Source organism: Chiroxiphia lanceolata, chromosome 5 (assembly GCF_009829145.1).
Source record: "Chiroxiphia lanceolata isolate bChiLan1 chromosome 5, bChiLan1.pri, whole genome shotgun sequence".
Taxonomy (NCBI): Eukaryota; Metazoa; Chordata; class Aves; order Passeriformes; family Pipridae; genus Chiroxiphia; species Chiroxiphia lanceolata.
Window position 1 is genome coordinate 8,501,967 of NC_045641.1, and position 12,993 is coordinate 8,514,959.

The 12,993-nt window shown below is 39.2% G+C and overlaps 1 protein-coding gene across 4 annotated transcripts in view; it reads left to right on the plus strand.

The window, feature by feature from the left end:
• The window catches only part of SEMA3D (semaphorin 3D), a 139,279-nt gene that overhangs the window by 5,618 nt on the left and 120,668 nt on the right, over nt 1–12,993 (plus strand). The window contains exon 1 of one of the 4 annotated variants that reach the window (XM_032688658.1): nt 10,596–10,681. The exons of the other annotated variants lie outside the window; for them this stretch is intronic. The gene's annotated coding sequence lies outside the window, so the exon portion shown is untranslated. Of the gene's footprint in view, nt 1–10,595; nt 10,682–12,993 lie in introns of those variants that run through there. 4 annotated transcript variants of the gene reach the window in all.

Sequence of the window (12,993 nt, forward strand, 5' to 3'; positions counted from 1 at the left end):
AAAGCTCTGTAACATCTGAACATACTCCAAATATGTGCCAGGTTGTTGTTCTCTTATTTTTTTTCTCCAAAAAGAAAGTTACCCATTCTCCTGGAACATCCTTTTCTAAAATTCCTGACGACACTGCAGCTCTGAGTCTGATCTCATCTTGTGTCAACATAACTCAGGACTGAGTGCACTGGGAACAGAAAGCCTAGGATTAACTAAAATTATACAAAACTAAGGCTGTCATGAAATGAAAGACTTGCGCCTGTTCTCAGTCCATCTGTACTTAGTGACTTCAAGGGACTTAAGCACATGTTTAAAGATAGACTGCTGTGTAAAATGCTCTCTTGAAAGAGTTACTTTCCTGAAGTCTAAATCTAGAGTGAGATCAAGCCTTTTAAAAGTTGAGTGCAGTCCTGGGGTCTGATGTTGCCAAATATTTTAGTTTAATCTTGGCTAGAATTTTAAGATTTTGAACAGCTAGATCTAATGGTATTTGCCTACCTAGCTTGTTATATTCTCCTGGAATTTATCAATGACACACTCCATATAATTGTGGTTACTTTTTGCCCGTCTAAAATCCTTTTTTGGTTTTGCAAGGGAGAGACTGCAAAGAAGGAGTATGTAAAAAATTCTTTCCTAACCAAAAGCAAAAAGTTGATTTTTTTGTTTTTCCCTTCCACAATGAAGAATTAAAACAATGTCTGTTGCTCTCATGCTTAATGTCAAAATCTCTGCTAAAAAATAGCAGAAGAAATATGATGAACTTTTCATATGGAACTTATTCCCTGTAATTTTATAATGCGCATATATGAGGTTTTATGAAGGCTTTTACTAAAAGGTTTTAAAACAGTGTAATAAAGGAAAAGTGCTCATAATATCCTTTTGTATCTAAAGATCTCCATTTTGAGAGAGAGAAATAAAATAAAGGGCAATGATAAGTAATGATAGATTTGCAAATGCAGTTCCTTTTCTCCAAGATTTACAGTAAGAACCAGCCCTGACTGTAAAGTTCTCTGCACTATCATAATCTGTAGCTTTGCAGGATATAACATTCCTATATCCATTCTCTTACTTCTGAAAGAAATGTTTCACTCACATATAAATTACTAATCCTTTACTTAATTTTATGTCTTACTTCTTTTTGTTAAGCAGGTGCTTGAAAACCTTTATTAAGAACATAAATCTTCAAAGCTGCTACTATACTATGCCCTACTAACAGAGTGATCGTGTGTTGCATCTCTGGAGATCCATTGTTGTTTAATAGAAATCAGAGCAGACACAGCACCAAATTTATCACTTATGTTTATATAGTCATTAGTTACAAGCAGTGGACCTTTTCTTACTGAGAGAAATTTTTATTGCTTTATTAGCTATATTTCAGTGGTGTTGGGAGGACCCTGACAAAAATCACAGAATCATCATAGAATGGTTTGGGTTGGAAGGGATCTTGAAGATCAAGTTCCTATCCCCCTGCAATGAGCAGGGGCATCTTCCACTAGACCAGGTTGCTCCAAGCCCCATCCAACCTGGCCTTGAACACTTCCAGGGATGTGGCATCCACGGCTTCTCTGGGCAATGTGTTCCAGTACCCTTACAGTAAAGAATTTCTTCTTAATATCTAATCTAAACTTACCCTCTTTCAGTGTTAACTTACTTCTTTCACAGGTCCTACTGTGTTTAGCAGTGGTGATGTATCCAATTAAAAAAAAAACAAAACTCCATTTTCAACCATGGTGTAGGGCAAGAGTCAGCAAGCACAGAAGACTGAAGAGATGTGGGTTCCTCAAGTAGCAAAAGCAATTCTATTTCACAGAATAAAGAGAAGTCAGCCTGGTTTTGTTGTTGTTGTTGTTGAGTGATAGAAACATCAGGGTAAAGTTGAATTTCTAATGGCATTATGAGATCCCCTGAGATCATTAGGCATATTTGGCCTAATGATACAATAAATTAATTACATTGAATTAACATGACTTTTGGTTCCTGTGACCTCCGTAGTTTAGCAGATTAATTTCTGAACAATACAACCTCAAAAAATCCACTTTAATCTGGGGAGGTGTATTGTAAGTAAGTTGGAGGATTTTCTAAATACTCAAAATCTACACATGAACAAACCTGGAATTCTTGGATCCATTGAGCCATGTAATACTTTGAGTTAGAGACTAAGCCTTTGTTTTTCAGCTGGAGCAGAACTTGTCTTCAAAAGAAAGAAAAAAGAATCTGTTAGAAATACTATACAGAAACTTACCAAGAAGCAGAACACACAGTTCAGATCTTGCATCTGTTAATGTACCTCAGTACATTAACATCCAGTTTGCTATGTAAGAGCAAAATATTGTAAGTAGTTAACTTGGAGAAATGGATCAATTGAAAGGAACAGTAATCCAAGCATAAAGGGTCAGTCAATAAAAGCAGATATCTTTATTACCTCTATCCCCTTCCTAAAGGTGAGATGTAATACCATTTATTTTGTAATGAGCCTTTTTTAGGTCAATTTTTTTTTTAAATCTGTGTGTCTTCATTTCAGAGTTTTAAAAGTATTATTCCTGAATGGGATCCTGCAAAAGTAGTCCTGGGTGAGGGGGTCTCATAATGAACATTTTAATGACAGGAAGGCTGTCCACAGATGGGTGGATTTCATTTTAGCACAAGCTCCTGTACTCATCCCCTTAATGTAATGTACTCTGGGACTAAGGGGTAAACTTCTGCTACAGCTTGCAGATGAAACTGCTTCACTGAGGAATTGGACAGTGTCCATGGGAATGAAGGTAGCACACAACATCATTATGTTTTAAAAAAGTCAAGATATAACAAGCAGTATCTTCAGTTGGTGTAAATTAGAGATGCATAACTGAAATTAGAGTGATTTGTAATAGCTAAAGACACTCCTATGTCTTTAGAACAACAGAGAAGGTCTGAAAGCTGAAAGGGGAAAGCAGAGATTGAAGTCAGTGATATACATTAAAAGCATTTGGGGAGAAGAGTTAAAAAGAGCAGCTAGAGACTGAGGTACTAAGCAAGTGCTCATTTCTTGTGTACTGCTGGGGTGATTGAGATGGGATCCCCAAAAGCCACAAGTCGTGAGGAAAGGTTGTGTAAGCCATCCTATAGGAAGTTAGGAAGAGAATTCTGCAGCTTAAACCCTGTGCTGCAGGTTATTTGGGATCCTCAGCCTGACCTCTTCCCAACAGGTAGGGTCAGTCTTTTCCTTGTGACAATATTTTAAATAAAATAAATTGTAAAAAAAAAAATCTATAGCACATATTTCAGTGATTCAGGTGCTGAGGTGACCTGGAAGGGCAATTTCCAGTGTGAGTCTGAGCAGTGATGCTACTGCTGCTGGGCAGTGTAGCTTTCTCAGCCACCTTGGTTCCACCTTTTTACAAGTGCTCTGTTGTCAAAGGCCCAACAGAAAGAGAATATGGCTTGACATTGTTGCTGCATCATCTTCCAGGGATAAGATTTCTCCCACTGGATCTGTTCCCATCAATGTTTTGGTACCAGTGTTGATATTTTCTATCTGATACTGAGCTATACCATTGAATTAACCATTAGGAGTCCAATCCTACCTGTTCCCCTAGGAGTGTGCTAACCCTGGGGCTGCTGATAAAAGGTGTTGGGAGAGGTGGATCATCTGCTTTCATTCTGTGGGAGAACTGGGCATGATTGGAGCCCACCCCAGCTTTGCAAAGGAGGTGGGTAGAGCAATACCTGTTTCTGAACACAGCAGGCACTGAGCAGTTTGGAACAATCCCAGCTCTATTGCATGTGCCCCCAGTGGCCCAGGTGTCATGGGGACATGATATTAAGCAGGTTTGGCTACATGTAAAGCCTGGAAACAGCAGAAGAGAGGTTTAGTCCTGGTCTTGAATGTTGAACCTAGTTGACTGAAGAGTCAGTTAATATCATAAATCTCTGTTATTAATCTGATCTTTTGTCTATAAAAGTTTTAATAGGCAAGGATGCTTTACATAGCTACTGCCTGAATCATTGTGGTCAGTTGATCTGATGTCTTATATAATCTGTAATCGTGTCAGAACTGAGGTTTTCTCAGACCTGATGAAATCCAAGGTGTTTATTTGAAGACCCAATTTATTATTTTGCAAGTTGAACTCAAAGCTTTAAAGGCTTTAAGGAAAAGCTGACTAGATGTAATTTTTGGAATGTCGGCCCCACCTAACTGAGGAAAAAGTGAGAGAATGGATGCATCTGAGGGAGTTAATAGCATTGTTCAGGCTTAAACATTTTTAGGTTCTCTCTCTAGAAGGAAAAGTACATTTAGCTCTTCTGCTCTGTTCTGTCTGTCTTTTTGAGATGAGTGTCCTGGGTAATACTGTCTGCAGTGTACAGGTTTGTTCTGGAGTTACGATTTGGTGTTTATAGTCCTCTAGTGACATCTACAAAAAGCAGTTATATTTCATCTCATAAAGCTGCCTCAGCTTTAAAAAAGTAAAAAATGGATCTGTGGAAAAGAAATATCTTCCCCAATATAAGACCCCTATAACCTGTTCAACTTTCAGTGAAATTAAGGGAATTTTCACACGGGCAGATTTTCCACCTTTAGATAAAATCATTATAAAGTGCTTAGACTGAAGATTGATTAAACTCACAAAATAGAATAAATTGGAAGGGGGAAATGGTGGACAGATATTCTCAAGATATCTGTCTGAAAAAGTCACGTATCTGTAATTTAGATTTTAGGTTTTGGTTTTGGTTTTGTTTTTTTTTAACTTCCCTAGAGAGTTTTACACTTTAAGTACAGATCAATTACTATGATGTCCTCAGGAGCCTGAAGCTCCTGTGGCCTTTGCTTCCTGTGACTTTGCTACAGCTCATTACTTTCCTAAATGGCATCATGAGCACCATTATGAAACTCATAACACAGACAGTTATCTCTTCAATGGTACTTAAAATCAAATCCTTCCTACTTGGTGATAGATAAGTTACTGTGCTTTGGCTCTTAAAGGGATGGAATGACGGAGGGATTGGGTTTTTTTTCACAATTTGTTGCTGTTGTACATTGATGTGTAAGGACAAAGAATAAATACGTAGGCACAATACACTGCTGAAAGCTCCCATGCCAATTTCTGGAGCTTTGCACAGCCTGACAGAAAAGCAGGAGGTACGTGCAGCAAACAGTGCAGGGAGTTTGTCTCTCTTAATCCCAAACATCTGGTTTCAAAACAAGCAAAAAAAAAAAAAAAAACAGAATGCAATTGTCTTGCTCAATTTAACAGCCAAGGTGAGATTCTGTGTAGTTTAGCCTTGGTTTTTCCATCGTGCTGGTCTATGCTACTGCCAGTACATTCTGCACACAAGGGATTGGTCTCTCCTAACTGGAATTGCCCATCCTCACCTCTTTGCTGCAGCAGCTCTCCAGGTGGTTTCAAGGCACAGGACAAGCTGCTCCTGCTTCCAAACTCTTTTCCCCTCTGAAATTTCATCTCCTTCCTACAGTTTAACTCTCTCTTGTGCTTTTGTAAAAGCTTCAAGTACAATTATCCTGTATCCTGTCGATTCCCAGAAATGGTCCTGACACGATGAAAACCCCTCACTCCCCAGGGATACTCCACTCACTAGCAATCTTACATGTGGGGTGTTGAGCTGCTAAAGGGAGAGAATTCAGACAGATTTTAGATCTTGTGTCAGGTTTTCATGACAATGTTAGAAATGCCTTTGTGATAACTGATACAACAGGCACAGCTGTTCTGCAGTTGATCAGTGGTGAAATATGGACAGTAATTTTCTTAGTAAAGACAGGCTTTATTTCTATTTTTGTGCTAGCTTTCCAACCTGTTTTGAGAGTAATAAAATCTGCTCTAATAACTGGTATTAAAAAAAAAAAAGTACTTTCCATCCTTTCTATGCTTTCCTTCCTTCCTTCCTTTCCCTGCAAACATGGTAAATGCCACTGAAGTGATGTGAGAAGAGCATTTTGGAATGTGTTCAGATTCATTGTGCTTTGTTTTCCATCCAGGAATTCAACATGACACAATGGAAAGTGGGACCTGACACCTCCAAGATAAACTGTTAGACTATCCATAAAGTGCTACACTCATCGTTATAAGTGAAGTAGTGTGTAAGGCCAGAATAACTGGGACACAGTGGCTTTGAATACAAGCAGTGTTGTTATCTTTGGTGCAAGCATCAGCAGAGATTACAGTGGCCTGTTGTGATGGCCCTGGGGGAATCTCACAAGGCCTTGCAGTAGGCACTGTACTATTTGTTTTCATTCTTTTCTCAGCAAAATAGCATTTTGATGCTTGGAAAGCATGACCCTGTTTAAATTGTGCTGACTCTCTTCATTCTGCTTTGAGCCACATGGGAGAAGAGGTGTGAGCACAAGCAGTAAGAACAGCTGAAAAGGTGCTGACAGAGGATGGAGAAATTAATGATTGACAGTGAGGAAACAGTTTGTTCTGAAGAGCCAACGAAAGACTCTGTGAGTGTTATGTTTAGGTGGATTCAAGATCCTCAGTCAGTGTCTCCAGTGTTTTCTCCTATAAGATCAGTAGCCTTTTTCCAACTAGTTTTTATAAGATCCTACTGATGGGATCCGGTCTGAGTTACAAATATATCATATTATGTAAATATTCCCAGGCTTAGCCTGTGTGTGCCACTGCTCAGAAAGAAAACCCAGCTATGCTGTGGAGACTGCAGCAATTGTTCAGAGCTCTTTTTGGACATGCTCAAGTTGAAGACGTGATCTCAGTCCCAAGGGTGTCTTTTCTTATGTAGCTGTCATTTCCACCTCCTGCTATTCTGTTAGGCTGGGAGAAAGTCCCAAAATGGGTATTTGAGTTTTTGGCAGTGTTTGCTGCCTAAACACTTATTCTTCATTTGCCTACAGAGATACAGTGGTTCATGGGATTCTCTGTGTTTGTAAAACTCAGAAGCAATTCGTTCCTCTTGTGGTTCACAAGACACAGGTTGGAAACCTCACAAAGAACAAGCATGTTTTCTTGTTCTGAAGCTGGGTGATCAGGCAGAACGTTGTCATTTTGATGTAGGAGTTTTAACTTTTTCAGTTTCAGAAGATGGACAAGGCAATTTCGTATAAAGGATGTTCTGGGTATCCCCAGAAACTGAATCCTATTTGGATGATAAGAGCTAGTCCATAAACAAGCTACTGGATTCAAAATGAGAGTAACTGTGTAAGGTTTCAGTGGTCTACTTAATACTGGGGATAATCAAATGTCCCTCTAATAATTTGAAGTCTGGAAAACCTTTTACAATTATTTAAACATCATTTTTGAAAGATTAATAATACTTTAACTGTATGTTTCCCACAGGCTTATGGTTTCTGAAAACAAAACATGGACAGGCTTTGATGATAATTCAAGGTTGATAGAGGTTTGTTTTGATTAGTTAGGGATCAAGGCTGCTATCCTAGAAGGGGAGAACTGCACTTGAGTAATACCACAAATAGTATTTTATCTTGCCATTTGTTTGAATAGTACGGGACTGACACCTCTCAATCCCTACAGAAACTATCTTTTCTGTTTCACCTCATTGAGGTAATTAAAAAAAAAAAAAGATCTTCGCAGATGAAAGGAACAGAGTCTATTTTAGAAATTGACCCTTATTGTGACCCAGGTGCAAGTTCCAGAGGACATGCTTAGCATTCAGCAGTTCTCCCAAAGATTATTCTAAGAAACACATATCACCCAATACTGAAGCCTGCTCTGGGCTGATAAGGTTTGTCTACACAAGGAAGTCAGTGTGCTGTTCAACTACAGTAACAGTGTGCAGTGGTATCGTCTCACACTAAGTCTCTGCATGACCTGTTGCAGGGCGTATGCCTTAAGGCTGCTGTTGAAGTGAAGTTACTTCCTAATTAAAAGTTTTCTAATACACACCTCTGTGTGATGTGATTGCAGAGCAGCCAGTGTGCTGCTAATTCACATCTTGTTGTGTCTGGACTCTCATGGGGACATGCCCTAAGTATTTCTTGGTCAATTATTTCTATAAGTGCAACAGACACAATAACAATGCACTGTACTGTGATCCACAGTGCCCAGGTGCTGCATACCAGAGTAGATCTCAGTGATTATTGAAGTGAATATAGTGTTTTCACCAATTTTAGTGAAAGATCCAACTCTGTGCTGCAGCTCCTGTGTTTACTTGTATCACAGTAACACCCAAAAAATCCGACCTGGAATTTTGGCCTCATTGTGCTATTACTGCTAAGTTAAGATCTAAGGAGAGCTTAGAGAAGAACAATAAAAATGAGAGGGGAGGCTTTGAGTCAGGTTTGATTTATAAGGAAAAATGAAAGACTTTGAGTATACATATCTTGTTTGACTTTGACAAAGAAGACATGACTGTAAATACTTCAAAAGTTTTATTCAAAAAACAGCAGAGGATTTGTTTGATGTTAAGGACATTCCAAAGGTTAGGACAGCAGCTCAGGAGACCTAGGGTTAATTCCATGACATATGTCCTTAGGCAAGTCATTTCTGCTTAGATCCTAGCAAATTCCTAAGGGCACCCAACTGACACTTCTTTGTCTACATCACTGAATGTTAGTCAGCTGACTGAAAACCACCTAATTTAGACAACTAACTTGCTAAATACCTTTGCAGGTCTAGATCTTGATCTCTACCTACCTGGCTGTATATGTCTGTAAATGAGTAAAAATTGACCTTTGTCATAGAAAGAGTGTGAGAATTACAGGTTTGAAAAGTATGGATGTTCAGATGCTGTAACAATGGGAGCCATGCAAGTACAGAGAGTAGAAAAACTAATTAAGATGGGATTTATTTCACTTATCTGAAGTGTAAGGTGGTCATCTAATCTTCCTCTGTTTTCAGTACAGGGATGAGGTGCTCCCAAGGGCAACGCAGTATCTGAGCCAGGGGATCAATTCACCCCAGCAGTGCCTGTCTTCACCCTCCCTGGAGGGAGCCAAGACAATGCTTGAATTTTAGATGGTTGAAATTAGGCAAGATAAATGTTATCTTAAGAAAAAAGGGATCAAATAAAATCAACTCAGCTTGATTTTAAAGGGAAAAAATGTCTTTAATGAATGTGTTTGCTGAAATGTTCTTTTTAAAGAATTACAGAAACCACCTCAAAGAACTTGTGTTTTTTCCCTGTTCTTTTTTTTTTAAAACATTCAGGAAGTCTTTTACTAACAACTAACTACAAGATAGAGCTCACACTTCTCTTTCCATGAAGCAGTCCTTATGCAGACTCCCAAACATCCCAATACTGCTACGTATTACTAATAAATTAAATGTTGTATCCAGTGTACTCTACATGTTCTGAAAATGTGCACTCTACATACTCTTGAAAATCTAGACCTTAATAACAAAATGGGAGCTGAGCTCTTTTGGCAATTTACTCCAAATATCTCTTGCTTTCATGCAGCAGCCTCCTGGTGGTTGGTAATACTCTGTTAGATCCAGGTGGTAGCTACCTCCTTGAAGAGAATTGATCCTCAGCAGAAATATGGTTATGGGCATTGTGAATTTAAAGAAAAAATGTGGGAAAATTAAAGTTAATCAGAGAAGAGCTACAAAAATTCTGAGAGCTTCTATGGGAGCTATTGGAAGTCTTTGTGTAAAGCTGTAGGATGGTGGGGATCTGAGGAAAAGTTAAGCAATACAGATACATGAGGAAGACCAGGATGGCCTATTTGAGGTCCCTGCTAACCCATGCAGTGTCACAAGTTCTCATTTCAAAGAAAAAGAAGCTTAATTAGTTTATCCTGCTGTAGGCATGACTCAGTGTCAGAGTCTTCCCTTGTACTATTACATTCATTACCCCGAGGGACAGCAATGTCTCTTTGTGGGTAATTTACTCTTTTTTGGTTTGCACTCTTGAAACAAGAGGCCTGCTTTCAGGCTTTGTCCCTCTTGTTTTGATAACTCCCACCTCTAGCCTCTTCAGAGCTCATCTTCACACAGCTGGAATCTGACTTCCCTCACAACTGCTTGCCACTTTCCTGCTTCACTAGCTCTGCATGGAAGGGAAGAAAACCTTTGCTATTCAGTCCTTGTCTTCTTACTCATCTATTGATGAAGAGGCAAGGGTGAGTGAGCAGTCACTTCAGGGACAAGGAACATGTTGTCAGAGAGCCTGTGGATCTCCATTATGATACTGGACTAGGCTTATGCTTGGGAATGTCTAAAATATGCCGAATTCAGAAGTATTTGCAGTAGTTTAGGTTTATTGTTTTTACTTGACCTTGTAGACTCAACACCTATGACTTTGGAAATCAGAGCTGAACAGTCCTAAGAACTTAGAGGGGGGCTTAGGGTTTGCACAGAGGACCTAAACACGGTGGGGATTTTATCTGGGTGTAAAGCAATCCTGACTCAGATCAGGACGTGAAGTAAGTACTCCCTAATTTAAGACAAGTATTTGGGTCACGAGGCTGTGAGACTTAATGAGTTAGGTGGGAGATGCGCCCATTGCTGGTTCCCCAGAGAGACTGGACTTGAACTAAGAACTATGTTCCTGGACACCATAAGGACTCTTGGCTGTTCCTGCTGCAGAAACTCATACATATATTCTACACTGTCAATGTGTAGGGGGATAAAGAGAGAGATTATGTGAATTGCACTGAGATCAGCTTCTTTCTGTACTTTCTTAACACCCAAAGTCCTAATCCTTCCCATGAGTCACTTCAAACCTGTGAATTCACATCATCTACTTTGTGCCCTAGTTCAGGTGCTCTGAGTCCTCTTCTGTAAGTACCTACCTCTTTCCTCTGGTTTACATGCTGTGGATCTCACTGAGATGTCTGATGTGGGTAATGAAAGTTCCCAGAGCTTCAGACATGGTCCATAGGTTGCTGCAGGTTGTAGAACACAGTACAGAGGACAGAGAGAAAATGGACAATGGTGACAGTAACACAACGTTGCTTATATAAAGCCAAGTAGCTGCTGTGCTCTGATTGTTACTTTATTAATAACTGTCACTTTTTGTTCCCTCTGAATGTTTTATCCATCTGGTGTCATTCATTATATCTTTAGACTATAAGCTGCAAGGAGGAGAGGCTCTTGCATTCTCCTTCATAGTATATGCAGCACTAAGGGGTCCTACCCCTGACTGGGGCCTCTAGGCACTATCCCGGTATAAATAATACATAAAGATAGATCAGCATCCATCAAGAAAAACATGCAGAGACCTAAACAGTGCTTTAGTATTGAATTGCTCTACTGTCTAATGTAAGGTTCATGCAATGACTTGCTGTAGTTTTCTGAATTAAACGACAAATCATACAAAGCTTGTATCTATGGGCAATGTGCAGGGAGCTTGGGGAAAATCTACAATTACTAAAATGGGAAAGTGTGCCAAAAATTATTTACAAGTATGTGGAAGAACGCATCTTTTGTGATGTTCAGGACTTTATCAGGTTTATTTTGGAGTCTTTCCAATAGTAATAGCAAAATACCGACCGAAAATTTGGAAGTGAAGCAATCAGACAGAATCTCAGCTGTAGCAATAGCTGCAGTAGTCCAAGTGTTCACAGCAGTTTCTTCTCTCTTGACACAGCACTAATTGTTCATGTTACACTGAGTAGGATTACATTAAGCAAAACAATTTAACTAAGTGATACAGACAGCTTTTGAGGTGTGCAAGGGCGATTCACAACAGAAATGGGTATTATCAATATGATCACCTGTATTAGTAAAGTTCATCTACACTCAGAGCCTCACTAGACAATTCGCTATGTACGAAGAGCAGGGGTTGAAATTCCTGAAAAAGTTAACAAGCATGTTGGAGAACAAAGATGTACCTCAGGAATGAGGTATTGCTATTCTTGTTCATCTTGGAGTCATGAAGGTGCAGTGATTTGCTCTTACATAGTTGTAGATAATCTTTCCTGACAAACAATTTTATGAGATTTTGCTGAAGGGGGTTTTGGAAGGTGGAAATGGACAAGTCCATGGCCACTGAGGATATATCTCTTGTGAGAGCAAAGCATTGGATCTGTGGCACCAATTCTCAGATGCTTTTCAAGAGAAAAGCATCAGACCTCTGATCCACTTTAATTTTAAAGTTCCTTTTGTATAAGTCCTATTCTATTTGACCCATCACTGCACCTGTTGGAGCTCCATGTCCGTTTGGAACCCTGACCAAGGGTTCTCAGAGGGAAGCTCTAAATATCTCTACTAAGATGGCCATATAGTTACCCTGTCTAATCAGCAGAGAGGGAGACTCCTCAGCTTCCTGTCCAAGAAGTCTTAAATGTCTGGGAGAAAAGAGTTTCTGAATTGCCTATATAATGACTGTAAATGGAAACCTTACTTTTGAGATAACTAATTTTAAGATGAAGGAATAGAAGTGTTTCTTTAATTTTAACTGCTTTTGCAAACATTGGGATGTCAATGACAGTGAGTGCTTGGAAAGCAGCATCTCTGGCAGCAAATCCTGGACCAAAATATTTAGTTCATATATTTATTCATATTTATTCATTTAGTTCATATATTTAGTTCATTTAGGATGCAGTGCTTTGAGGCAGTGAGCTGGGGTGAATCTCTTTACTTGTCAACATGGGAGCCTATTTGAGTGCCAGAAGGTTCAATCAAATAATGTTTGTACTAGGTTCCTTTTTTTTTTTTCCCCCTTCTCTTCATTTTTAGGAAAACATGCTGTTGAAATGGAGCAGAGATAGAATCTTCAATCTCAGGCTTCTGTACTGGTGGACTGGAATGTTCTTCCATGCTGGTGGCTGATAGAGCCAATCTCCCTCATTGTTCACTGGTAGTGCTGCAGGAATATATGGGTTTTAGTATGGGAAAACTAAATCATAAGATTTGATTAAGGATCATCATTACCATGGCTGTTGAGCATATGGATGGCTGTTTGTTGAAGGGAGTATAACAGCTTACTGGGTCCTTTTATGTCACATCACAAATGACATTAATAAGTAAATCAAAGAGAATGTGATTGAAGAGACCAAGGCATTTCCCATAACTTCAAAGAGTCATATTTGGCTTATGAAATCCAAAACGGAATCTACAGGCACAACATACACATACAGGAAAACAAAGA